This window comes from Camelus ferus, chromosome 20 (genome assembly GCF_009834535.1).
Source record: "Camelus ferus isolate YT-003-E chromosome 20, BCGSAC_Cfer_1.0, whole genome shotgun sequence".
Classification (NCBI taxonomy): domain Eukaryota; kingdom Metazoa; phylum Chordata; class Mammalia; order Artiodactyla; family Camelidae; genus Camelus; species Camelus ferus.
Window position 1 is genome coordinate 26,660,505 of NC_045715.1, and position 25,672 is coordinate 26,686,176.

At 42.0% G+C, this 25,672-nt stretch overlaps 1 protein-coding gene and 1 long non-coding RNA gene across 2 annotated transcripts in view; one reads left to right on the top strand and one right to left on the bottom strand.

Moving 5' to 3' along the window:
- Positions 1–17,389: 17,389 nt before the first annotated feature.
- LOC116658270 overlaps positions 17,390–25,672 on the bottom strand; it is a 34,551-nt gene continuing 26,268 nt past the window's right edge. The window contains exons 5-7 of the long non-coding RNA XR_004313572.1: positions 24,248–24,359; positions 22,714–22,853; positions 17,390–18,182 (exon numbers count right to left, since the gene is read on the bottom strand). This is a non-coding gene — a long non-coding RNA (uncharacterized LOC116658270). The remainder of the gene's footprint in view (positions 18,183–22,713; positions 22,854–24,247; positions 24,360–25,672) is intronic.
- Positions 25,086–25,672, top strand: part of DAAM2 (dishevelled associated activator of morphogenesis 2) — a 128,327-nt gene continuing 127,740 nt past the window's right edge. Inside the window, 1 exon segment of the mRNA XM_032463013.1 lies at positions 25,086–25,221. The gene's annotated coding sequence lies outside the window, so the exon portion shown is untranslated.

The following is a 25,672-nucleotide window of genomic DNA, read 5'->3' on the forward strand; positions in this document are numbered from 1 at the left end:
ACAAATGGGCATGGGAGAGCTTTTCTGGGGAGTGATGGAATGGTTTCATATCTTGATTTTAGTTGTGGTTACATGAGTATGTACATTTGTCAAAACTCAGAGAACTATCTATACACTTAAAAGGGTAAATTATACTATATGTAAATTATACTATTATAAGAAAAGCGAAAAAATAGAGGATGAGAAATGAACAGGTGTGGCAGTAGCAGGGATGGAGAAAAGGAGAGAACTGGATATTTATGAGATAGATTTTAAAGGCTTTTTCACCCGGTGCTGGGTGGTAAGGAAGAAGTGACTCAAGACTGGGCAGTTGGGTAGTGTCCATCTGTTGACTCTTCTGTATCGTGCTGCAGTGAACATGGGAGTGCAGGTATCTCTTCAATGTACTGCTCTCATTTCCTTCAGATATAAACCCAGAAGTGGGAGAACCATGCCCATCTATGAACGAATGGATAAAGAAGATGTGGTGTGTATATATATACACAATGGAAAGTTATTCAGCCATAAAAAAGAAGGAAATCCTGCAATTTGTGATAACCTAGATAAAGGTAAGTGAAATAAGCCACACAGAGTGGGACAAATACTATATAGTATCACTTATGTGGAATCTAAAAAAAAAAGTCAAATTTATACAAACACAAAGTAGAATGGTCGTTACCAGGGACTTGGGAGGTGAAAGGGGGTGGGAGATGATGGTGAAAGTTTCAGTTATGAGATGAATGAGTTCTGAGGACCTAAGGTACAGAAGAATGACTATAGTTAATAATACTCTACTGTATGCTTGAAATTTGCTGAGAGAGTAGCTCTTAAGTGATCTCAACACACATACACACAAAATTTAGATAAAAAGTAACCATGTGGGGTGACAGATGTATTAATTAATTTGATTGTGGTAAATATTCCACAGTGTCTACCTATATTAAATCATTACATTGACACTTTAAATATCTACAATTTTATTTTTCAATTATACCTCAATAAAACTGAAAAAAAAAGAGAGATTTGAACAAGTGGGTGTTTGGTGCAGGTATTCACCTGTACAGGTAAAATAGATTAGAGCAGGAAAAGAGAAGTATAAGGAGTGGAGATGTGCGAAATTTTAAGTGCCTGTGGGACTTCAGCCAGTCATTTTCATTGGATAACATTTAGGAGAAAGCTGTGGCTGAGAATATGGATTTGGGAGTCCATATTTTTTTTCCAGAAAATGATCAAGTCGCTTAAAAGGACTGAGGCTGCAATCCTAACACTAATGGTTGGTGGAGTAGGAGGGGATGCAAAGGAGACTGGAGGGGCAGCTGGAGCGATCTGAGGGAGAAAGGGGAACGTTGTATCATGGAGAAAACACTTAAGAAGAAGAAAGTGTTTAACAGGGTTGGATACTAACGAGGATGCACTGAAAAATGTCCATGCAGTTTAGCAACTAGAAGGTCCTTGGTAACCTAGACAGAGGCTTCAGTGGAAGGATGGTGTCGGAAGTCAGATTACAGGAGGCCAAGGAGAAAGTGGAGGCTAGGAAGTGGAGGCAGCCCAGAGGTGATCTTTCTGGAAGCTTGCTAGTGAAGGGTTGCCAAGAAGCAAAACACAGAGGTAAAGCTGGAAGAACCCAGATTAAGGAGGGGGCTTTTGTTTATATCTAAGTGGGTACAGCAAATGCAGAAGGAGAGGATGAAGGGACAGGAAAGAGAGAAGACAAGTTATGTTTGCCCCAGATGACTAATTGCCATTATACCAAGAGGATGCAATGAAAGAGGCCAGGAAGCCAAGCATGTTAAAAAAAAAATCATTTTAAGTGTTGAATCATGGAGTCTAGGTTGCTTAGAGATGGTCATGACCTTTGATGTGGAGGAGTGTTGTGAGGTCAGAAGGGACAGCTATGGGTCCAGCTTATGGGAATTTATACTTCTTGTCTTGATCTCCAGGTCACCCGACCAAATGCACTGATAGGCAGGAAGTGTGGGTTCAAATCCTGCTCCTATCATACTTAATTAAGGGTGACATTGAGCAAATTATTTATGTTTTTAAGTCTCAGTTGTCTCCTCCAATAAATGGGCATGGATAATAACAACAGCTATGTAAGTCATTGAGTTGAGGGGATGACGTCTGGACACACATGTAATAATGTTACTGTCTGGTGAATAGAGAATGCTCAGACCTCTGGAATGGACTCCTTTGATTGTAGGCACCCCCTAAGGAGCGGAAACTACAACATTTTAATGTATAGGAGACATACCAGGGATTATAAACTCAAACATCTCCTGGAGCGAGACTGATGGTGTAAACATGTCAGGCAGACAGGTATATGACATTAGGCAGTGGTCGTGTGATCTGAAGACTGCATGCCCCCAACTAAAAACCTTCACATTCAAAATAGCTAAAGCACAAGGCTGCCTAAATAAAGCATGACAGTGAGCCCCCAGCTTACAGCCTCTGTTTCTGTTCCTGGTGTAGCCGACTTCAGTAACTCCCAGACGCAGTGCCTTCAGACAGGTTTCCCAAAATCTCAAACAGCAGGCTCTCATGTGTATTAAATAAGTTTTGAGATTAAATCTCTAAGTTATAGTGTCTTTCCCACAACTAGATTGATATTCAGTATTATTATTTGCACCTTATCCACTTGCTTGAATGTGGGACCTAAGATGCCTTCAAATCATTTAAAAGATTCTTGAGCTCTGCAGTTGCCAAAATAACATATGACTGCACCAGACAAATTAACCAGGGCTTATAAGCCTCAAATCTGAAAGAAATTAAGCTGTGCCTGAAATGAATTAGTCTCTAAGCAAGTTCGTGAGGTTTTTTTGTTTGTGTGTTTTTTGAGAAAAACGGAAACTGTGATCCGGTACTAGTTTTCAACTAGCTCTTTAGCTGTTGATACTGCAACTGTAAAAGGCATTCATTTTCTTTGTAAGTCTGAGGAGGGACCAGTTAAAATTTTATGGGCTGGTAATTTTGATATTATAGGATATGTACATTAAATTACCTAATTGGAGTGGACTTCCCCTTCCCCTGTTTTATTCGGTGGCTTTGGCGGATTTGTGACTGTTCAAAAATTTTTCACTGCCACAGCATCCCCACTTATTATCAGAGAAGCAAGCATGTTCAGACAGGAGTGGTGGTACCCCCACAAATAGGAAAGAAAGCATTTAATTGAGGTCTTCTCCTGTTAACTTACTTCAAGGGGCAAGACATGGAACTAGTATCTTGCTGCTTATGAGTAAATCGCATTATTAATAGAATAAAAGTCAGCTGATGTAAACTGCCCCTCTACTCTCTTGAAAGCTGCTTTTATCGTAGTAAGAGTTCTAGAATATGCTTGGGAATAACGGATAGGACATGAGGCACAATTCCTCAGAATTCCTGAGTGTCCTTCGTCAAGGACTCCATGGAAAGGAAATGAAAGCTGAGGAAGAAAGAGCATATTTTCTGTGGTGGGGCTTTCCTTAGAAATCCCCTTGTCAGCTGAGCTCTGGTTCATCAGTCTTATGAAGGGTCAGTTATCAGAGGAATCCCCTTATACCTGGCAGAATAAAAAAGCCACTCATACCATTGTTTCTGAATCAAGTGGAGAATACGTAGAGCATTTTCTGGTACTCATTAAATGCTGAATAATAACAACGTGCTGTTAAACTGCAGAGCGCGGGTACCACAAATCTGTAATATATAACTTCAGCAAAGAATTCTCTTTTGAGACTCTGTTCAGCTAATTTAAAGCATAATTCCATTAACATAACCATCTTTGCATACACAGCAGAGGGGAATTCATAAAACTTTACCAGCACTGGGGTTTACAGGATCACAGTGGGAACCACTAGGTTTGGTAAACTTGCACTACCTCCCTTTCCCTATCAGACAGTGGATGCAGGTTTTCGACGTTATGCTGAGATCTCTCTCGGGTTCATCCCTCTCTGGCTGAGACGCAGAGGCCCCTTTCCTCCTGCTTTGTCTGATCCTCTTCCTGCAGCTCTCCTAGGGCTCCCCCTCAACAGCAACATCAAAGTCATTTATGGCTGGAAGCTGGTGGCCAGCCATATGGAATTACAGCCCAGGCTCTCGCCGGATTACAGAGTGTAGCACAGGAACCAAATGACAGTGCCATGGCACAGGGGAAAGGCTGGTAAAGCATCCAGTTTTGAATGGAAAATATGACAGTTTGTGTATTTATACACAGGCTCCTCATAAACAACCTGAATGTTTCACCAACATCCCAATGAAGCCAGGGATGGGCTGAGTTAAAAAATAGCTCCAGCATGCCTCTCTTCTAAGTAAATTACCCACCCTGTCCTATCTCCTCCGGGTGTTTACCTTAATGTGTTTCCTTGCATATTGCAGACTTCAAGAAATGCTTACCAACAAATAGCATAACTTAAGACATCAAAGAAAATGGCTCACCTAGCAGAGTTCCTTTATCTAATGCGTTATTATTACTGCGAAGTCCAACAACATCTTACCCACCCAGAATCTAGCTATTTAGCCATTGAATCTGCCTACATCTTCCCCATCTCCTTTGTGCTTCTCAACCTCTGCTGTCTGGCTTTCATCTCCCACACTCCAGGGAACCTGTTTAAACTTTGCACCTCCAGAGGGATACTTTCTTGTCTGTGCATCCTGGAATAACATCATGATAGACCCTGCCGCCCAGACTTGACCTCAGAGTTGCTCCTTGCTCTTTTCTTTCTCTTTGATAGTTATATCCAGACAGTTTCCAAGTCCTGAAGCTCCTGCCTCTTTAAGTATCTTTTGCCTCTTTCCAGTCAACTCCATGCTTGCTACTTACTGCCTTTATGTGACTCTTAGTCTTTTTGCCAGAATTAACAGAGATCTCCCAATTGCTTTTCTTGCCCCTAATTCTCTTCGCCTTTTATTTCACCGTCTACACGTGCTGCCGATTATCTTTATACAGTGCAAATCAGTTCATGTCACTCCTTGTTTGAAAACCACCAATCCTTCCCCATTACAAATGGAATCAAGTCCAAAGAGCCTTGATAACCTGGTCCTAAATGTCTTTACATCAGTTTCACAGCCCTTATCAGGTTCTCCGCCCTGACTTCCCTGCCCCTTGACTCCAGCCGCTGATTTCCTGCAGTTCCCACACATGCCTGCCATGCCTGTGCCTGTGCTTGTGCTGTTCCTTCTGTTTCCAGCACTGTTTCCCACCTAGATTATTAGGAATACTCAACCCACCTTTCAAGACTTAGCTCAAATGTCACCTGCTCTGTAAAACCATCACCCCCATCTCCCCCCTAGCAAAGTTAGTGACCCTTTTCTGTGCAGCTACATCTTATATGTCCCTTTGTAATGGTCCTGTCAACATTGCCTGTATATATCTGTCCCCTCCTTCATACCAGGGATTATTTAAAACTTCAACTGTTTCCTGTTGCTGTCTCTGTATTCACAGTGACTAATAAGGCTTTAGGCACATTCCGGAGATTTCTACATGCCTGATGAATGAAGGAGTGCATGCATAACTCATTGCAAGGAATCAATAAAATAAAGCCCCTTACAATTTAAATTTTTTATCTGAGGTCTATATTTCCATGGCAAAAATCACTTTCTCCTCCTCTCTCACCCCAGAGAACAAAGATAACCTATAGACTGAGCAGATGCTGAACAGGAGAAAGAGTTAGAAACAAATACAGCATCACTGTTTGAATTTCTGAACCCTCTTTCTTCAGGCACCAAAAGGTGGTTACGAATTTCCCAGGGTGATAAAGAGAGCACATGAACACTTGTGTCAGGGGAAGATAACAGAAGCAGTGATAGGGATAGAGGCCAAGTCGCCCCATTGTTCAGTTAGTGAGTTTCGTCCAGGACCTCTGGGAAGCATTGAATGGCTCTAGGAATAAACTTGTTTTTAATTTTAAAAGAAGGCTCCTAGTTACAAATGACCATTTAAATGTTTATTCACCTTCTTTTGTTTTACGTTAAAAAGAGTTTGTGTGAAAGTTTGTCCAAGGCAGCCTTGGGCGCTTCAGTAAACTGCTCTTCCTTCTCTTCCATGATTTTTATTCCCCCAAACGTTAAAGGAGTGTTTCCTAAATTGCACAACCTGTTGCCCTTTTCCCACTCTTTACCCAGCCCTTGCTCGATGTTCAAGCGCAGGTGAAATATCACTTTTTCTGAGAGGCCACTCCTGATCATCTCAGTCTAAGACTACACGCAGAGCTCCAGCTTCATGCACCCTTACTTAGCATCCTGAATGCCCCTACTGTGTCCTTACACCCCATTGTCATTCTTACTTCTAACAGACACTACTTACTCACCACAGTTGAGATTCAGCCACTTTGTTGGATGCATACGTAGTCTGTTCTTTTGATTGGCTAAGTGGTCATCCATAGATTAGATGAATTTCCGTTTATGCATTCACCCATGGTGGGACATAAGTCTTCATTTCTCAAGGGCTAATACCTAGTAGTAAGGTTCTTGGGTCATAGCATTAGTGTAGGATTAAAGTAATAATTACCCCTAAAAACTGTTTTCCAAAGTGACTATACCCTTTTGCATTCCAACCAGCAATATTTGAAAATTCTAACTTCTCTATATCCTTGTGAACACTTGATATTAACACTCTTAAAACACTTTCTAGACGTTTAATAAGTACTGGTATCTCATGTGGTTATAATTTTCATTCTCCTACTGACAAATGTGGTGGGCCTCTCTTTATGGGCTTATTTGGCATCTATACATCTGATGAAGTGCAAACTTTTGGGCCACTTTTTAATTGAGTTGTTTATTTGCTTTTTGTGGAGTCTATACATATATATTAGATGATTTGTGAATATTTTCTCCAAGTCTGTAGGTTATCTTTTCATTCTCTGAACAGTGTCTTTCATACATCAAAAGTTTTTAAAAAAGGTTAATAAATTCTAATTTATCACTTTTTTCTTTTATAGCTTGTGCTTTTGGTGTTAGATCTAAGGACTCTGTCTAATTCATGGTTATGGTTTCCCTATTTTCTTCCTAAAAGTTTTATAGTTTGACAGCAGTAGTCTTACATGTAGGTTTATGATGCATTCTGATGCATTTTAAATTCATTTTTGTTTAAGGTGTGAGGCACATTGAATTGAATTGAACTGAATGTCTTTGGAAACATTTTACCTTTACCCTAGAACATCTTGATTCCAGTTCAACCACAGCAAGCCCTAAGCTACTCCATATTCCTATATCAAGGTTATAACTCCAGTGAGAATCTTTGAGACTAGACAGATTTGAACTGGAGAAAGGCTTAATTTTAATCAGACAAGCTGACGGCTATGAGTGTTAATAATAAAAAGTCCAGATACTGAAATGAAATATCTAGTCCTTGTTTTGACAAGTATTGGTTGGTGAAAATCAACATAAAGTGTGTATATTTATCTGTATGTATATATCATTTCCTTTATACACACACATACACCACAAACACACACACACACACGCATACATCTATAGACTCTTAAATATTTCTGAGTTACTGCCTCTCCCTAGAGCTTTAAGCCATAATTTTCCTTGTTCAGAAATTCCAGCTACCCTTTTCCCAGAGGCAGGAGATTTTGGTTAGTGGCTTTAGAGTTTGTCACAAACTGTCACATGCTTCAGTTTATAAAATGGCCTTGACTTGGGTAGACCAAAGATGGATTTTCCATTACATCATTTAGAAATGGATAGGTTTTTCCATAAACACACTTAGACATTTTATTCCAACTTTGATTTTTTTTCTACTTCATTTTCATGTTTTCATGGCCCTTTGGCTGGCCACCAGCACACCCCCTTGGCACTATTGGCAATGTCAGAAGCTTAAGTGCCTTTGCCTTGCACAGAATCAGTCAGAATGGCAGTGTGGCTGCTTTGCTAAGTAAGCCCACCGAGCTTGAGGCCGGAGGCATCCTCTTCACCCCTTTATACTGTTAGACCTTCACCAGAGCAGGGAGCGTTTCACATTTCTTTAATTTAGTATTAATGACTTTCTCTGTTGTCAATTCTTCAGTGTTTATGGGTTTACTTTTTATAACACTTTTGGGCTTAAAATATTATCTTTGAACTAAAAAAGAAAAGTAGTTACTTAGGCTAGCCTTTACTAGAAAACAGAATACTTACTGTAAAAAATGAGACTATTTGTTTCAACTCTTCACTTCCCTGCAATAGGATTATACATCTACACCCTCCCCCTCGTAGCTGGGTGCTGTACCCCCACAGGACAATGGGACGGTGGGAGGTGTTCACTTCCCTCCAAACTCCACTTCGTTGGCTTGGCCAATGGGATAAAGCAGGAATGACGTGAACAGAAGCTTTGAGTAGGCCTACACGGTCAGCTTGCCCTCTTGCTCCCTGTGATCACCATAACAGGAGCGTGGCCCAGTGAGCTTCCCTCCCTTCAGTTTGGGCCCAAAATGACACACTAAGAGCTGACCCAAACCTGATCTATAGCCTGGACATAAACTAGCCAACCTGCGGCCTGAAGCAGAGCTACCCTGGCCGATTCACAGACCAGTAAGAGAAATAAAATGATTGTTGCTGATAAGCCACTGAGTTTTGTTACTTAGCATTATTCCAGTGACAGCTGACTGATAGACTTACCTGTCTCCAGCCCTGTTTCCCACAGACAGTCAAGAGCATAGGAAACCCAGTACAAATTGCTGTTTGCTAGGACAAACAACCCATCAAGTGAATATTGAAGCCATGAATCAGAGAGGTTACCATCTTCTTGTGGGTTTTTTCCCCAGACTAGCCCATTCTTCAAGAATCTGCTCTGGGTAGATTTTCTGAGTATCCTTTTAGTAGGATCAGTTTGCGGATAATTAGATTGTGAAGGGTCCTTTCCTAGTTATCCTTGTGAGTGTTGGATCCCAACAACGGAAGCCTCTATCAAGTTATGTTCTAACTTATCCATGAACGATGACACAGGGTCCAAGCTGTAGGAGCCACATTTCTTGGCAATAGAAAGAACCATTAAAATTCAGCCTTTACCCAAGAATATTAACAAGCTCTGATCATTAGTAGTTAATGTCCATTGCAATGCTCAGTGAGTATCAGCGGGAAGTGACAGGCTGTCCTCTGTTTTACCAATCTCCCCAAGTGAACACATTTTCTTACATCGTTTGCTGGATGAATATAGGTGCATTGTGCAGTTACATTACTGGGGTTGGCCAGACCTCACGAGTATATTTCCTTACACCTAGATTTTTAGCTAGATAACTTTAATTGAAATTTTTTTTTACAGTGTGCTGTTTCAAAATCTAAGGACAGATGGATATTTCTTTCCAAGCATATCTCAGAGTAAGATGCCATCATCTTACCAGCAGAAAGTTCCTAGGCCACCTTGAACCTCAGATTTGTATCTTTACAACATGATCAAAGAGTCTTCTTATTTTTAATGTAGTCCTGAATTTTTTAAAATAATCACCAAGTACATAAAAGTCATACTTAACCTTGTAAAACATGTGTTGGCTCAGTTCCTTTTCTCAAAGCTTTCCTCCCCTTCTCTGCCTTGACTTTTTATACTTCTCATCCTGTCATCCCCTTCTTCCTTGAATCAGAGTTTCAGCCACTCTCCAGAGGAGACTTTCCTCAGAGTCTAGTTTGAGCATCCTCATCCAAACCCAGGCATCATCCAGAGTTAGCACTTACAGAGAAAGGAAAAAAAGAGAGCTGGAGATGGAGAGAGAGATAGAAAGAGAGAACTAGAATAAAGGTGAAACTTTTATGACCTAGTCTGGAAATCACATAGCATCTTTTTTACCATACTCTGTTGGCTGAAGCAGCCATGAATCCCCACCCAGGCTCAAAGGAGGGACAGTTACCTTGTAAGAAAACAATATGAAATGGGATATATAGTGTCAAATATAATATGCCTCAGAAGGAGCATACCAAAGTTCATTTCTGGGTTGCACTGAAGCCAACGGAAAGAAGAGTGGTGATTTAGGCAGTCTATAAAATGTGAACAATATTTTTTTAAGTTAAAAATACAGCTAACAGAAAAATATGTGTCTTCACCCAAAGTAATGGCAAATTAACAGATGTGTTAATTTACATAAATGCAAATGACTTTAAAACTAACAATCTTTATAAATTGGCCTTGAATAAGTTATAAACTGCCTCTGACAGTAGGACAGTCGAGAAAAATCTGATTTTACATCTAATGACTGATCTTTACATCCAAGGACCAAACAGAGTATGGCTGTGGGACAACACTTTGCATCAAGCAGACAGAGTCTTTGATAGCAAGGGGTGGCAATTTAGTTCTTAGGTGTAAATTATGACACAGGCAAACACTTCAGAGAAAGTAAAACGGGTTCTGGGTGCCACTGAAAAACAGTAACAGCAAAAGGTTAATTTTAAGAGAAATAAAATATGATCTTTCAACAAACGTGGTCAATGAAACCAGGTTGGACCCATTCTATCTATGAAGTGGAACTAACACCTAAAACAAACCAACAAATTATAACATATTGTTCCTTTTTGAATATCAAAAAGCCTGATATATCAAAGAGTGTTCTGTGTTCACTGGTTTTACCTAAAACTCTGGTTTTAAGGTCAAATATAAAGCCTGAATGGTTAGAAGAAGCTGGCTGTGAATCTCCCCCTTGTCTCAGGAGGCCATGACATCCCTAGATCAACTCTATCCCAGTATGCAGCAGATGAGGTGGGACAAATTTCAAACCAAACAGGCTCAATACAATCCTCTTCAGGAAGGAAATCAATATGTATTAAAATCAAATCCAAATTCTTAACGTGAGCAAAAACACTTGTGAGTTACTAGCAAGATTTTTCTTAAAGAAAATGATCATAACTACAGAATTCAGAAGCATCAAAGCCAGACACAGGTGGAAGAATGCACAGTCCTATCCAGGGAAGATGGATCTATGAGTTGGGCCAAATGCTTTATGGGAACCTCAGTAGATGTGCAGCTAAGACAGTGGGAGGGAGGACCAGGAAGAACTGGGACCTCTTGCTGGACCTCTTCTCATGCCCACTCAAGTCCTCAGGAATGCGTGATCTCTTCTTCATGCCAAGTTTTTGGCCCCTTGTATCCTTTAAGAACAATACCTTTAAAAACAACAACAAGGACAATTCTGAACAAGATGTGTTGACTGACTATAATAACTACATAAGAATCTCTTTGTGTGCCTGTTATTTATCCGGACAATTGGCAAGGTTATGCAGAAATCACTTGCCTGTTTTTTGAAGTTCTGAAGTTTTTCTTTTACAGTGGCAGGAATCGATTTAAGATTTGTAGGTGGTAAGGGAATACTGTAAATATAATCTAATAGAGCTTGTGAAATCAGAAGTAAGTCCAAATTTACATGTAGGTTAAAAAAAAACTACAGAGGATGACTATATAAAATTCTTCCTCTTGAACTAATTTTAGTAATTTAAAAAAATATACTCTTGAGCTGAAAGACTTGGATGTTGGGAATACTCATTTAGCATGCAAAAGGAAAAAGACATTTCCAAAGGATGCTTGTACGTTTTGCTGTTTTGTAGTGGTATTTAATTGCCAGACAGTTCTGACTGTGTGTCTTTGGAGACATAACCAGCTTCGTGGGACATGGAGTCTGGATCCTGCTGCAGTGTAAGGTACAGGTGCTGATGTGATGGTACCCTCCTTCCTCTAGATCATCCTGGAGCTCTTGGCTGACCCTCTATTGGAGGAAAGAGGAGCTTGCTATTCTTTGGGGAGCAGACTTGAAGAATAACGTTTTATTTCAAGCTTATTCATAGTCAACATGGACCTAACCCATCATATGGGTTCCTTCCCTTGTTGGATGGTGGAACCAATGGCCCACTCCAGGCCTCTCCCACTTAGCCATATTGGGTCATTTGGAGCATGACTGCAGCTGTCCACACAGTAGTCTCCTTAATACTCTGCAGGGGGATGCCACCCACAGCCCAGTACCATCAGAATATGTTTGTCTCTCTGTGTTCCTACTTCTTTTTTGGGGAGGGCACAGAAATTAGGTTTATTTATTTATTTTTAACGGAGGTACTGGGGATTGAACCCAGGACCTCACACGCTAAGCTTGTGCTCTACCACTGATCTATATCCACCCCATGTGTTCCGACATCTTAACAGCTGCTTCTTTTTCTTCTCCTCAATGGCTTTCAACGGCCTCATTATCCATTTGCCAACCCAGCCAATAAGCTCCTTCCCTCTGGCCACAGAGTTTATAGAGTTGCCCTTCTCTTTCAAATCACTTTCTAGACCCAGCTTGAGCTCCTGCATCAATATTCCCATGTAGGGAGGTTATTTACAAAAGGCCAAGGGGGCTGCTTCATTTCTCCATTGTCTGGAACACACCCATAGTTGCAAGGAATTACCCAACATATTAATGGCTTCTGAAAATAATGCTTACCATGTTTCTTAGAAGATCAGGATAAAGTTCACATCAAAGAAAATGACCAATGTGAGCTTAAAAAAGAAACCCACAGGAACTCACTTTTTGAAACAAAACAGAAGCCCTTTTGGCCTGAGCAATGTCCTCCAATCTATTTCCAGTCAAGGATTATTATAGAGACAAATAACACAACAGATCCTTGTAGACTGTTTCTTCTCCTCGTGGGGTAACAGATTCTCTAGTTCTTTTCCACCATTCTCTGTCCACGCCAGAATCCATCTGCTGAAGAGGTACAGAATCTACAGGGCCAGATTGTAAACTTCTTGAAATCGGCTTCTGAGACTTAAATTCCCTTGCCATCCTAAGAGTGTTCAGCACATTGTTATGCATCTGATAGGTCCTCAGATATTGTTCATTTGGCTGTGGTTCAGCTTCCAGTCATGTGACATAAGATAAGTATTTGACAACACAAGCTGGATTAAATTACCTCCACATAATGGGTCTGACATTTAGAAGCAGAATTTCTAAGCTCTTGAGCTACCAGAAAAAATATACGAAATATAGGGAAATTCCCTCCTATCCCCACACAAATAGTGAGATACTCCCGAGGGAAGCTGATCCTCATTAGGCTGTTCATAATTAGCTGAAAATGTATTTCGACTGCAGTAGGAGGCCTCACTTGAACATTCTCTTTGAATGACTTCAGCTACTCTTACAGAACTTCAGCTCCCTCCTAAAAGTGGATGATTCTCAAGTCACTTTCCAAGTCCCATCCCTTTCATGATCTCTAGACCATTCATTCCACCTCTTTATTGGAAATCTTCACTTGTGTGCCCAACAGCCAGCTCAAAATGAATATGTCCAAAGCTAAACTCTAAATCTGCTCTTCCTCATATGCCCAATATTATTTTATAGCATTATCCTCCTTACAGGACCCTAGTCAGAAACCCTGGCATCTTCCTTGACTTCTCCTTCAACCTTACCCTCCAGAGATACAATCAGTTGCCATATCCCATCTTGTTTGCCTTCTTAGCTCTTTTTATTCTTAACAGTTTCTTGGGATTCAGTTGACATTTCATAACATTCACTCACTTTAAACATGTTCTTCAGTGTGTCTTAATACATGGGTATAGTTGTGCAACCATCTTCACAATGCAGTTTTAAAACACTCCCTTTATACCAGAAAGTTCCCTGGGCCTCTTTGCACTCCCACTCTGGCCTCAGCCAACCACCTATCTGTTTCTACAGTTTCACCTTTTCTAGAAATATCATATGAATGGAATCACATCCTTTGAAGGCTTTTGTAGCTGGCTTCTTTCACTTACTGTGAGGTTTGGAAAGTGATCTTGAGACTCATCCATGCTGTTGCACGTACCAATTTTAGTTTGTTGTGTTTCACAGTTGATACTATTCCATTGTATAGGTGTATATACTATTCCATTGTTATTCCATTTTGCTTATTGATGGACATTTGATTGCTTTTCCAGTTCTTGGCTATTATGATTGCTAAGAACATTCTCATACAAGTCTTAGTGTGGATATAGGTTTTTGTTTCTCTTGGGTGGATATCTAGTACTGGAATTGCTGGTTTATATGGTACATGCATGTTTAAATTTTTAAGAAACTGCCATAGTTTTACAAACTGCATGATTTATTTTACATTCTCACTATCAGTGGATTTAGTTTCCATTTTTCCACATCCTCATTGACACTTGGATTGTCTATATGTCTTTTAATAGTAGCCATTCTAATAGGAGTAGCAGGGCATTTCATTATCATTTATTTTGTATTTCCTTAATGGCTAATGATGTTGAGCATCTTTGCATGAAATTTGCCATCCATTTGCCTCCTTTGGTGAGGTGTCTATTAATATCTTTTGCTCTTTTTTTTTTATTGCATTGTCTGTCTCTTATTATGGAGTTGTAAAAGTTCTCTATATTTTCTAGATACAAATCCTTTACCAGATATATATTTTGCCAATATTTTTGCTGAGTCTGGACTTGCCTTTTCATTTTCTTCATGGTGTCTTTGGAAGAGCCAACATTTTAAACTTCTTCTTTCTTCCTTGAGTTTAGTTCTTTTTCATTCTTGGCTGCATTTTTGCAGTCGCTTACCGACTAGTCTCTTTATCTTCCCATTGCATTTTCTAAAAGACCTTTTGCTTTCAGGACTAAACACAAGTTTTGTAGCCACTCATATGTGACACCCATGGAGTGAGGCCCCTCACATCTTACCTGCTGCAGAAAGCAGAGCTAACTGACAGCCTCCTGCTACCATAGCTGGGGATCTGCCACGGCACCTCGTCCAGGCCACTCTTGCTCCAGTCTGCACCTCAACCGTGACTGAGCCCAGTGGCCGAACTGGAGCCCAGCACAGTGTAAAACTCTCCTGACAGCTCTTGCTTAGGCACTCCGAACCAGCCTTGCCAACGCTTTCTCAGGGTTTTGCTGCAGTCTGAGGTTTTTCTGACCCAACCCCTCCTTTCCTCTTTCCCTGGTGTCAAATCTACATCACAATCTGAAGGCTCTCCTTGGCTTCTCCTGTTTCTTTTCCTTTTATCCTTACAGGTGTTTTTCCCAAGAAATCTCTCGCACGTCTAATTCTAACTTGGGATCTGCTCCTCAAAGGATCCATCTGACACAACAGGTCATCCTTGCTCTGACCCTGACCACCATCTTGCTGACTCCTCAATTGTCAGTGAGCTGGTGTCTTGCCTTTCCAATATCACGACTATCGCAGGAACAAGGGCTTCTTCTACCTTATCCAAGCTTCCTCTCTCTTGTTCAAACTTCCGAGGCAGAAGAAGAAAAATCCATCTGCTGTATTAGAAAAGCTATAATAATGTGCTGAGGAAGGCTTGTATGAGTAAGGAGAGCAGGAACACCAGAGAAAATTCAGCCATTGACCAACTCTATTCCCCCACCACCTTCCTTTGAGCTATATGTGTTGGAGGAAGAAAGAGCAAAACATTTTCCCCCATAGGGAGTTATTCTTCCTGTACGTATAAATTAATTCACCCTTCTTTGCAAAAATGATGTTTCTGACAGTGCTCAAATGTGCCGTTGGGGAGGTTTCTTCAGTAGTGAGACAGCAGGGGGACTCGAAGTGTTTATCATCATAGGAATCTCATGGGGCTCTTCAAAATTACAGGGCTCTGGGTCACCACCCAAACCTCCTAGACTAGACTTTTCAGAGAAGGGCACTGGGAAGAGTATTTTGAACAAGAACCCCCAAGTAATTCTTCAGATGCTTGAGAAATAGTGGCAGAGTGATTAAGAATACAAATACTCAAGCCAGCCTAATTTAGTTTGACTCTTAATTCTGACCTTTGCTAGCTGTGTAATCTTGGACAAGTGCCTTAACATCTCTATGCCTTAATTTTCTCATCTGTGGAATGCAGTCATGAATAGTACTTCCCACATAGGTCGCTATGAGCACCCAAAGAGCTAATGGTTATAGTATGTGCAGGACAGTGTCTCTCATGTAGTAAATTGCTCATTAAATTTTAACTCTTTTGATTATTGTTGCTGTTGTTATTATTATCACCACCATCATCGTTCTCATTAGTGACAGACTGAATGCACCAAAATCATAAGCTCCTGCCAGGTGCGATGCTAGGGTCTGGATATGGAGAGAGTGTGTTTTTGAGGGGTAGGGTGAGACTAGAGTAGTGAGCAAGACCTACTGTGGTGAATTTTTCCTTACCCAGCCATATTTTCCTACCTAATCTCCATCACCCCAGGAATTCATTAGGCAGCTTCCTGCCAGGATTAGCAGTAGGGTCTGTGGTTGGTGCAGACAAGCTAAGAGTCTTTGATCTGGGGTTCAGAGAGGCTCTGATATGGACAGGAAAGAGTCTCTGAGTCATCAGATCAGAGTTCAAATCCCTGGGTATCTCATTAGAATAGTGAATGACCTCAAGCAAATTATTTAATCTCTCTGAGCTTTTGTTTCCTTAAGTTTTGAGTGTTTTCTACCTGTCTGGGCTCTTGTGAGGCTTAACTGAGATGACGTATATAAACTCCATGGCACATGTAGGGGCTGGAGAAATGGGCATCCCACCTTAGTTCATCAGTACTGTTTTAGTTCACTGAGATAACCTACCCACAGAGCCTGGATGAGCCCAGCTGTAGCCCAGTGAGGGTAGAGTTGCAAGACCCAAAAGGCTCCCCAGATTGCCAGGCTTAGAAGTCAAACAATCCATCTTCACTCTGGATGTCTCTGTGGTTCATGGGACTTTTCACTCCTTACACTTGTATTTTCTTGTCATTTACTCCTACAGGCTGGAGTAAACTCCTGTGGCAGTTCCAGGGTCATTTTAAAATACAGATAGAAATACATCTCAGCTCAACAAATCCAATTCTTTGCCCAAACTTTGGCTTTGGTTTCATCAACGTGATTTTGAATTCTTGCCCTCTGCTTTGATACTGAGCACATATGGCCTCAAAAAACTCATCTTTCAAAGCGTTTTCAAAGTTTTCTAAATGAACTTTGGAATGGGACAGTCATTGGTAAAATAATCTTTATAAGCAGGCTAATATGCTTTGGACTGTGATGTGTCCAAATTTCAGAGGAATGTATAAACTAGTTGGTATAAATTTTTGTTTAAAAAAATTAGAACATTTCTTAAAGTAGTTGCCAAAATGGTACCTAATTTAAAATTGTTCTATCCGTCTTGGTTTGTAAGGGATTTGCTATGGGGTAAGGTTATGTAACAGAGATTGCAAATCAAAATTGACTTCTTACAGGTTTCCAAGCTTAAAGAGAAAGCTGGCCCCCGAAAATGGATTTGAAAGTACTTGAAAGCTTTTTGAAATGAAGGGTAGGATTATGCAAAGATAGTAACAGGCACTTCATAACCTTTTTGCTGTTTTTCACATGTGATGGTAAACTCCCGCAAGTTAATAAAATATAGAAATAGAGATGTAACAAAAGCTTTTTGGCACTGAGAAGGAAAACGCCGGGATATTCTAAAAATTTTCTAGATAAGCAAATCATGTTCAAAGGTGAAATAAATCTTACAAATGATGCAATTGATTTATTGAAACATGAGTCTATACTTCAGGGAAAAATGATTTCTGAGGAAGAGAATGAAATTTTGGATGTGGTTGCCAAGACATCCCTTGAAGAAAAATTGCATCTACTAGCTAAAACTGGGATGGAGTAACATGAGAGCGGAACACCAGTTCCTACGAAGCTTCACTACCGCTGATCCTTGTGTCCTTTGAACCAAAAGAAGATGTTATACCTGGGATGATATGAGGAACCTCCTTTCTTTGGCAAAATGCAGCAAGCAAGTTGAATCCTACCAAAAAAGAGTTTAAAAAATGCCAGTGAATGAGGGTTCGTGCCACAGATGAAATGCCAACAGGCAACGTCTCTCCTCCTTTCCTGGTGTGAGCTGGCAGGCTGTTTAAGTTGCTTAAGAGAGTCCTGCCCAAATTAAGAGATTTAAAGCACAGCCCAATGCAACCTGGCAGAGAGAGTTTTTTTTAACCATAGCCATTATCTTGTGTTTTCGGCATTTACTGCTGCATAGCAAATCATCTCAAAACTCATGGCTGGAAACAATGATTTATTATTTTTCATGATTCTGCACTCCTCTGAGCAGTTTTCTTCTCCATGTGGTGTCAGCTGGGGGACTTGGAAGAATTCAGCAGGTGGCTGGGCTGGCAGGTCCAGGAAAGCTGTGCTCACAGGTCTGTGACTTAGTGCTTCTTCACGTTGCCTCCCCACGTGGTTAGCTTGGGCTTCCTTATGGCATGGCGGTCTCAGGGTAATCTGGCTTTCTACACGGCAGCTCAGAAGTTGGCAGCCCAGGCAGACCTGGCAGTCCAGGTCTCAGAAGTTACCATCCATAGCTTTTGCTGCATTCTGTTGATCAAAGCAAGACATGAGGCCAGCCCAGATTGAAAGGGAAAAGACACATGGACATAGAAAACAAACTATGGTTACCAAAGGGGAAAGGGCAGGGAGGGGATAAATTAGGGGTTGGGGATTAACAAATACACATTACTATACATAAAATAAAACAAGGACCTACTATATAGCACAGGGGTCTGTATTCAATTTCTTGTAATAACATATAATGGAAAATAATCTGAAAAAACATTGTAAGTCAACTACACTTCAATAAAAAACAAAATTAAAAAAAAAAAAAGAAAGGGAAGAGACAGATCCTCATCTTGATGGAGGGGCATCACATGCAAGGAGGAAAAGAACTGATGGCTGCTCTCTCTGGAGAATCTCCACCACAGTCTGAAAAGGTGGGGCTGGGGGCCAATGGCTTTGGAGGAGACCATGAGATCAGGCTCCGCAGAGGAGAGCCCTATCTGGAGGCAAAGCTAGTGTGCGAAGCTCATTAAAGCTTAGGCAGTTGGTCACCAAACTTCAGATAGAAGTTCAGAGATAGTGCAAGGGGAAGTTGATCCTGAGGAATCCTGGGGGAAAGGAGAAAAGAAAGCTGGAGCAAATTAAACCAACACGAATCAGGTTTCCCATGATACCATGGATTTTCTTTTTGAAGTTAAATATCTATGCAAAACCAAGGCCTTTTTGCATCATCTTTGTGTCATTGATGACTCCAAGCTTGTGACCTAAAGAGCAGAAAGATAAGTGGTCCAGAAAAGATGGGGCCAGAAAAGCACAATCAATTGCCTGATCTGTCCTGGTTGTAGCTGGCCTCTCTGTCACTGCTTTGGAGCCTTCACATGAAGTAGCCCGTGTTCTCATAGGAGAAGGAAGAGCTCTCCTGGGGAGTGCTTGTAGATATGATCATCCTAAAGACCTTTAGTGGTGGGAGTGCTGCTGGCATTTAGTGGGTAGGGGCCAGGGATGCTAAACATCCAAACACCCCCACACACCTGGGGAGAATTATTCCAGCCCAAGTGCCAGGAGCAGCATCCCTGCTGAGAAACACACGGTAGACAGTTGGGGTGATGCAGATTATTTGGGTGGACAATATGGAATTTGGAAGATGCAGGTTTCCACTATAGGCTGCTGTCTTCTGGTAAGATCAGAGTCAGGCATGATGTTAAATTGTAGGAAGTTCGGTGCCTATATAGAAAATACACTCTTTAGATCACATGTCAAAAAAAGGCCATCATTGGAAACATGTAGTTCCTCACTTATCTTGGCCTTTCTGAAATGCTAAATGAAGAACCCAGAAAGGTTATAAATTTTTTTATAGAAATAAGACTATACCATAACCTTTTAAAAACTTCTTTCTAGGGACTGGCTTATCTCTATCTGTGGAAATTTCAGCATCCTGTTCTTGGTGTTCTTGTGTAAAATCAAATATGTTTAGGTTTGCTGTGAAGAGACGTTTCTGCTAACTATGGTAGAATATGATTTTGTTCTTCCCTAATCCAACCGATTTCCCCCCACATGCCAATCAACCAGTTTTATGTTGTCTGTCAAATCCAGTCTTCGATGGCGGTGGAACCTGACTTACACAGAAACTTACATGGGGTCTAATGCATTGGTTTTCCTCCAGAATGAAATTCACCTCATGTTGCAGAAGCATACTCTGCAGCCTTTCTCTTGCCATGATACATTTAAGAAGTGAGCTTGAATTTGGGAGTCCTGATCAGTCTGGTCATACAACTGCCCCTCCCAACATCAATCTTTTTCTTCTATTCCTCCTTCTTTGTTTGTTTCTTTTTTTTTTTTTATGCTTTTATTATTTTCTGTAGCTGTGACTAATAAAGAGATTCTCTCAAAGGGAGGAAAGCATTCCCTGTGACACTTGGTACTGTCCATCCTGGTGCCCGGAGATGACCTAAGAGTTTGCTGCTGTGTGGTCAGCAGATGGTTATGTTTCATCCACTCCTAGATGAAAGTTTCAAATTTTAAAAGCTTTTTATCTACCTCTTATTTGTCAATGGATAATATAAATTCAGCACAAACAGCAGCGATTTAATTGGGTACATTGACGTCTGCTTTTATTAGCTGTGTACTTCCAAAAGCTGTGCCCAAGGATTTTGGTTGAGTCCATGTTCACCATGAAGAAAGACATTGAGTGGGGCAAGCTCTCACAGATGTAGTGTAGATTTTTATTATCCATTCAGTGAATTACCTGTGGCAAACGTGAAATCCCCACTTTATTTCTTCTTCTACCTAGTACTGATCTGGACTCCTTCCCTCTGTGGTTGGTTGATGTGAGCCCTGGGAATGCAGAATCATTTTAATGCATTCCCTTTGATGACTTGGAAGGCATTTGAGACCACGCAGAGCCCCAGGGTCAAGGTTATGAACAACAATTATTGTACTGGAGATTTACAGATGTGCTGGTTACTAGAGGGTTGTGGTTAATACAATGTTCAACAACGAAGAGTTTATTGTATAACTGAGGAGGAAAAAGCTCCCCAACAGCAAAATACATAATCTCAGAAAGTCAGAGGATCTGGAGGGAAACACATGAAGTTAAGTTTTTCCTTTGTTAAACAAAATTTGTTTCCCAAAATTAAATGGCCCGAGTTTTAAAAAGTTACCCTGTGGGAAGTACATTGCTTCAGAGGAGAAAGAAATCAAATGTAGGCACAAGAAGCAGTGTCTTCCATATGTAAACTCTTTCCCGTGGTTAAGCATTTGGTGAAATCTGATTAACTTGGGTCACTAGGGAACCGTTTAATGGCTTTTTACTTCACTGCGCTGATTCTGGCCCCGTGGACCTCCTGTGGCACGTGGAACATCAGATCTGATCTTTCTGTAACAAATTCAAATGCAGTTCAGGAAGTCCCATGACCCTTTACCCTGAATGCATTAACCTGACACTGCCTTTTAATACCATCACTTGCCTTGGACTCAGATAACCAGATACCTAAATTGGGTCTCGCTAAGAAGTTCACCAAAACATAAAGAAACTCCATGGTAGTAAAGCTAATTATATCACAGTGGATGGGGTTCTTTCTGACCCATTTTCCAAGACCAGTGGAGTGAGCTCTATAACAGACCAAACTCTTTGAGTTTACTTATTACATTAGGTAGACAGGCAGCTGGAGGTGAGTCTGCGCTTTAGAGAAGCAATATGTTTAGCACTGGAGACATGATGAAAAGACAAAGGGTTGGCTTTCATGTTACTTGGAAGTGATCTTCCCCTCATTTTCCCCAGGGGGCCTTTGGGTGTTGGGCATTTTCACAGGGACCTGGACCGTGCTTCCATGACCATAAGCCATGGATGCTGGTGTCATAAAAACTCTGCAGCTTAAACCAGAGCATCAACCAGACACTTCACAGGGCCCTTGTCTCCCTCCTCAGTCACCACCAGTCCTAGACGTAATGGGTAAGATGTCACCAATTATAAACAAGCAGACAATGGAGTTTGTTTTTTGCCTCAAGACTCTTGCTCCTGGTCAGATCTGAATGCTTTTCAACTCTAATAGAAACCAGAACTAAGTGCTTTATTACATGCAAAGAAAAACAGAAGTCCGTGGAAAACCCAATCCAAGTTTTAAAAATTGAATCCCCACTATGTGTAGGTTGTTTTACATATATTTCTCTAGTAGGTAAAAATAATCCTGCACGTTTAATATGATACCTTTTATAGATGAGAAAACCAAGGTTCTGTGTGGTTATTTTCACTTGGGCCGGGCCACCCAGTTAACAAGTGTTGAAGTTGGGATAAAATATTATGTCCATCTGGCTCCAGACCCCAGGCATCAGCCATTTCACCAGGTTTCCACATCAACCAATTCTCCCCCAGAATTTAGGGATATTTAACTTTCTTCTCGGGTGTGCTCTCCTGGGGCAGGAATGCCTCATCCATTCTTTTGCTTTCCAATAAAACTGCATCCAAATGACATCAGATAAATACTATTTCTATAATTTTCTCCCAGTGGTTCTCACTGCCCGGAAGTTCCTTCTTCTGTCTGGCCTGAATATTTCTTGCTGTACTTTGAAGTCTTCCCTCTTGCTATGCTCTTACTGTAGAGGGAGAGCGCTTCACAGAAAGCCACCTCGTAGACCTGTGGATTCTGAAACAGCTGCTCGCCAGCCTCTCCCCTCTGTGGAGGGGAAGAATTCATCCTCTTGGACCAGACAACGGAGCAGCCAGAGAAAATCCATCTCGTCTGCAGGGACTCAGTATAGGTTTTAACCTTTCCTGGTTTCTCCCAACTAAAAGTTCAATTTGGGGTTAATCTTCAGGGTTCTTAACCATGTTTTCCACACCCTACTGTCCCCCACCTCCCACTACGCCCTCCCACACCCAGTTTACTAACCCCACCGTCCTTGAGTTAAAAGATAGGGAGAGACAGAAATTGGAGATTGGGGGGATTGTGTTAGATATAAACATCAATTGCCGTATTAAACGTCTTTGCTGTAAAATGTCCTTGTGACAATCAAAGCCAGGAGAACCAGGGAAGCCACCTCTCCTGCCCAGCCCCTCAGATGCTGTGAGACACACCTGGCTGAGTACGGGAGTAGCTCGATGGCGCCTCTCGTGTGGTTGGAAGATCAAAGCAGAGTCTCCCCTGTGTCTGGTCTCTTCTGTAGGAGCCTCAGGAGCATCTGGGAATGTGAACTCAGCGGAGGGAGTTCTGCCCGCTGTGGACAGAGATCAGAGGGAGGATTGGGCGGCCTGGTCAGTGGTTGGTAACAGTCGTCCCGTCCAGAACTAGCAAGGCTTTGAAAGGGAGCCAAGGCACTAGACGGCAGGCCCCAGGCTTGGTTCAGAGGAAGCCACAGTGGGTACCAGGACCCTGTGACGATCTGGGAGCTGATTTGGTTCCCAATGTTGGCATCTGACACTTTGAGTGCTGGGGGAAGAGCAGAACCTATGCAAGCTGCATTCTCAAGATGCTCTCTTCTCCTGCTTGGGGGGACCTCCCTGAGCTCTTACATCCCTTTTCAGGGCTTCAGGCTTCAGCTGGATGAAAATCCCCTCCATCCGCTGGGATTTCTGTGCTCAGACTGGACTGCTCTCCTAAGCAGCGCAACCACTGAACATATCTCCCCAGGGATCTCTAGGCACCTCAAGTTTAATATCTCAAACTGAGATTACCACATTCTCCTCTCCAAAAATGCTGCTGCTTTGTTCCCCGCATTGGTCATTGGCATGACCAAGTCTCCCAAGCAGGAGAATTCAGTCTGCTGAGCACTCTGGTGCCCAGACCCCACCCCCAGCCACTGCCTCAGTTCAGGTCTCCCTGGTCTCTGTGGAGGATTACAACAACTTGCCATCGGCTTCCCCACACAGTCTTTGCCCGTCACTGAATCCATCCTCCACCCTGTCCCAGAGTACCTTTCCTAAACCCTCCAGACCCAGCCACGCCCCTGCTCTGTAGCTCTAGAGGCTTCCTTGCCATCTGCAGGGCACAGACAAAGCTCATGGGTCCTCACACTTCGATGTACAGCTGCACTTCCTAACCTCATAGTCCACCAACCCTTCTCACACCCTGCAATCTAAGCTCTGGAATCAGTTTGCTGGAATTTGAATCCTGGCATCTTGGGCAAGGGTTTTACTTTGTCTTTATTTTTTCCCAAGGGTGAAAAGCTATTGGTAGGCATCTGGCAGTTTCTGCCACATTCATTGATAGACTTTTCCACTTTACTGGAGTGATATATGGATATATATATATATGGTGTGTGCGTGTGTGTATGTGTGTGTGTGTGTGTGTGTGCGCATAAATACATGTGTAGCTATATACTTACATTAAAAGCACCCACTGAGCACTTTCTAGGTGGGTAGGTACAGTTCTAAATGTCTCATGCACATCACTTATTCCTCCCTCAAGCCCTCTGCTACCAGCTATTATTATTAACCCCAATTTAAAGATGAGGATATAAAGGCACAGAGAAGTTGAGAACTGGCTCAAGGTTGCACAGCTAGGGAGTAGCAGAGCCTGGACTTGAACCTCTGCTGTGGGACTCGAGAACCCACACTAGTTAGTAAGTATGATGCCAGGCCACCTGGACTGCATGACCCCCTCGCAATATACCTTCTGGGTTAGGAAGAGTCCCTCTGCCTGGATTCCCCCGGGATCTTCTTCACCATTGTTCTCCTGGAAAATCAAAATTGGGAGGGCTCTCAGCTCTGGTCCAAGTTTTCCACTGTTCAGAGAAGGAAAGTGACTTCTTTAGAATCACACATGAGACGAGGCAAGGCCCAACACAGAACTTCCATGCTGCTTTTGTTTTATGTCTCTGGACATCATTTCTCACTCATTATCTCACTTCTGATTCAGGATTCCTGCGATATCTACTGTATATTAGAAAGAAAGGGGAGGGGGAATGTGTGCCTGTGTATAAACACACACACACACTCAATTCTATAACTGAAGATCTCTCCTTGAGCTGTTCCATGGTGAGCTCTGTATCCCCATCAAACCCGACTTTCCCCTCTCTGGGCTCCGAGCCATCACATCCTTTCCCAGTTCTTGTGTTGATTTTATCTGGCTAGAAATGTGGAAGCAACTACAGTGCCTCAAACGGCTAAATACCTTATGATGACTCTGCTCATCTGTTACCAATGCCCAGCGAAGGCAAACAAGCACTAACAAAGGCAGAGGGATAAACACATTCAAGCCAGACCTATTTCCAGAGAAATAATTTAAAGACGGTTCAAACAAGCGCTTCAAACACACAAGAGTAATGATTTCCCCATGGATACATTGTGTACTTGCTGGCACAATAACTTTGGCCTTACATGCAGGAGCCCATAAAATGTTCGGGGCAGGATAAAAAGAAACAAGTAGTGCACAATAGAGTGAAGCTATTCGTGCTGCAGCCGAAGATCCCTGCCCCAGTTACCGAGCTGGAGTGTGCTGTCTGGGGATTCCATACGCCTGGAATGCAGCAGATTCAATGTCTGTGGATGTGCCATCAATGGATGCTGGGACATGCGAGGAAAGGACCCCTACCTGTTGCCTCCCTGGGATATTTTTTGGAGTAAGCTTCTGAGCCTGCCCACAAGGTAGGTTTGCCCATGTTTGTCTCCTTTTTGCAGAGAAAAATGCCAAAGTAGACATGCAGTCGGGCAGGGGCGGTGCATGGCTCAGTCCCACTGGGTGAGCCCAGGGTCATAGGGGAGACTGAGTTATTTCTGATGCTGGTGCAGCCCACCCTTCTGCCCCTCTGAGCCACTGGAAACCAGGAGAGGCTTTAACTACCTTGATAGGGTGGTCTGGCCCTGGTCCCCAAAGACTCCTTTTAGGTATCCCCATCACCCTAACAGTAGCTTATATTTTGGCAGGGGAGATTCAGGAGAAATAAGTGCAGCCGACCCTACCCATTGTCCCTGCTCCTAAGCCCTCCACTGGGGATATTGTCAATGATGGCAGCAACTTTGAAAGGTCTGTCCCCGTGCCTCCTTGTGTAGGGCTTCAGGCTCTAGGGGTCTACCAAAAGTGATGAGTTGTTCTTGG